This window comes from Pelodiscus sinensis, chromosome 3 (genome assembly GCF_049634645.1).
Source record: "Pelodiscus sinensis isolate JC-2024 chromosome 3, ASM4963464v1, whole genome shotgun sequence".
NCBI lineage: Eukaryota > Metazoa > Chordata > Testudines > Trionychidae > Pelodiscus > Pelodiscus sinensis.
In genome coordinates this window covers 199,552,164-199,554,923 of record NC_134713.1, presented here as the reverse complement: position 1 = coordinate 199,554,923, position 2,760 = coordinate 199,552,164, and the positions used below count along the sequence as shown (strand labels likewise).

Sequence of the window (2,760 nt, the reverse complement as noted above, 5' to 3'; positions counted from 1 at the left end):
AAATCAAACATACAGTCAAACACCAGATCACACATCTAGGAACAAAACCCATGTAGGTCGGGGGACTCTACCTAGAAAGCAGTGCCTCTTAACAAGAATGTAGTGGTCCGGGTAGAAACCGACTGCACATGAACACCCCGGGCAAACTGATGACTAGAAGGGTTTATATGTCTAGCTACCATGTAAAGAGAGGAGTTTTCAGCAGAACTGGAGTGCAATAGGACTGTAGCTTTGCTGGGGACTGTGTCCAGGGTTAGTGTCCCGACTTTTAAAAGGATGTTGAAAAATGAGAGAGGGCTCAGATGAGGGTTGCCAAAATGACTTTGGGGCTGGCTATTCTGCCTTCCTTTCAGAGCAGCAGGGTCTGGCTACACTGTGCTAGAAGACCCTCACCATGGCTGCAGCTGGCCCCGGTCAGCTGACCTGGGCTTGCAGGGCTGTACAATTGCAGTGTGGACATTCAGGCTTGTGGTGGAGCTTGGGCTCTCGTGGGACTGCCCAGCCTGGGATCCACCCTCCAGCCTGCGTCCCGGGAATCCAAGCCAGCTGACCTGGGCTCTGCGACCTGCTGCCCGGGGGTTTATTGCTGGGCAGACACCCCCATCTGGCGATGGCTAGGAGGCCACATGACCCCATCCGCCGGAGGGAGGACACTTGCAGAGCACAACACAACCCAGGAACTCTGCTACGTATTCTCGAGCCCCAGCCACTGGCACCGTATCTATTAACTCTTTACCTGACCACGCACAGAGCACCCCATGCTACCCGGGGAGAGGGGAGTGGGCAGCAAGGCTCTGTAACCCTGCAGGCTAAAGCCGATGGTGATCCGGGGTGGAAGTTGACGACAGCAGAGTTCAGACTGGACGTGTATGTTTAACAGAAGCACATCGACCATTGGGCCAAGTTACCGTGGAGGTTGGTGAATTGTCCCTCACATGGAATGGTTCAAGCGAGATCACTCGCCTTGCTAAAAGAGGTACTAGCAAGACCACGGGTTCTGGGCTTGATGCAGGAATTCGTGGGACACGCTCTGCGGCTGGTGCCACGCAGGTCAGACTAGACGATCATAATGGTCCCTTCTGGCCTTAAAAATGTACAAGTATCCTGCTAAGTGAGCACAGTCAGGGCAGCTTTGATCTCCGATTCCAGCTCTGGGAGGTGTAACAAGACATACTCGAGGGTTCAAACTCCCTTTGCGGTCACACCGGAGTGTAGGCCCGCATCTCCCAGGCATTCCCACCTTCCTCCTCTCACATGGCCTCTTTCTCCTCTCTCACGCCTCTTCCTTTCCGGGTCTCAAACTCACCCTCCTCCCATTTTCATTCCATCCCAGGCAATGCCAACTTGGTCAATGCCTTGACTGCCACTCCACCCACAGAAACTGTCCTGGGCGTGGCTGGTGTTTTGCCGAAATCACGTCCCACATTTGGACTCAAACTGTCACTTGCCATGTTTCCCTTAAAGTGCCCCTGTGAGCCAAAGGTGGGATTGTGACATCAGGGTGGTAGGCACAGCTGGGACAGGAGCCGGCTAGACTCCTAGTGAAGGAGAGCCCCACCACATCCGGGTAACCGAGCCGCCCCGCCTACATGAAGGCTCATGGGGCCGCTTGTGTTGACTCACAAGATCCAGGCTGGCATAAAGCTCTCAGAGATGCCCTGGGATTCCCAAGGAGGTAGGGTAGCAACAGCAGTCGGGACACAGATGGGGGAGGGGTTGTGCCCAGCCCCTGAAGCAGAAGAGACGAGCCAGCGAGACATGGGCGAGAGGGTCCTGCAACGCATGACCGTGCCTACCTTTACCCCCTAAAAGGACAAGACAGGCAAAGGGAGCCACCAGGGAGTGCTATCCCTCCCACGGCACCCAAAGCCATGCAGCGAGTCAGCGGTCTAGCCAGGGTTCAAACTCAGCTCCGAGTTCCAAGCCAGGGCCCTCACCATCAGACCAGCCTGCCTACCAGCCAGAACTACGCCGCGGTGTAGTGAGTCAGCGTGGCCTCCCGCTGACCCGAACCATCGCTCGGCCATGTTCTAGTTACAACAATGCCGATCTGGAACGTGGCACGTCAATGCACCTTATGCTTACCCAGCGTCTCTCTGTGCCCCTCCAGTGGCTGGGCCAGAATGGTTCATGAGTCTGTCCTAATCTGTGCACTAACAGACCTGCGCCTCTTAGCTCGGGCAGGCACAGCTCATGCGTTTGGATCTAGGGTTTGCACAGTTAATCCGTACTGCCCACAACCACCCCAATGCATGCCACCAACACCTCCCACGCTCAGAGCACACGCGTGCATGGACCCCCAGGCTCTGACTCCCCACCCCAGTAGGCCTGTTTAACCACAGGGCCAGTGCCATTAGCGGCATTACTCCGGTTTCCCGGACACGCAGCTTTCCCATCCCAAGAAACATGTTTGGCATGGCTCTCCAACCTGGGCTTTGCTCCACGCTCTCCTGGAATGACCTAGCCCTGAATGTTACCTGCCCGTTCAGCACGTTTCCTGGTGCCAGGTCGGGGAAATGTGCAGTTCCCTCCACCCCAGCTTGGGGCGGGATTTCGATCTTCTATTCAGGCTTGTTGCTTCCAGGGACAGTCTGAGACCAGCGTGTCAGAGAAGAGCAGCAAACAATTCACTCCCACTTGACGCCAGCTTTGATGGCGATGACATGAGAGAGGAACCCAACTTGACTCATCCTGTGAGTACTGATTTTCTTTCCAGAGACAGAGCTGTAAATATGTTTAACAGAGACTTAGCTAAGGAAA

At 55.4% G+C, this 2,760-nt stretch overlaps 1 long non-coding RNA gene across 1 annotated transcript in view; it reads left to right on the top strand.

Annotated features, from left to right (window-relative positions):
* The first annotated feature begins 1,546 nt into the window (after positions 1–1,546).
* Positions 1,547–2,760, top strand: part of LOC142828098 (uncharacterized) — a 1,935-nt gene continuing 721 nt past the window's right edge. The window contains exons 1-2 of the long non-coding RNA XR_012903092.1: positions 1,547–1,675; positions 2,585–2,693. This is a non-coding gene — a long non-coding RNA (uncharacterized LOC142828098). The remainder of the gene's footprint in view (positions 1,676–2,584; positions 2,694–2,760) is intronic.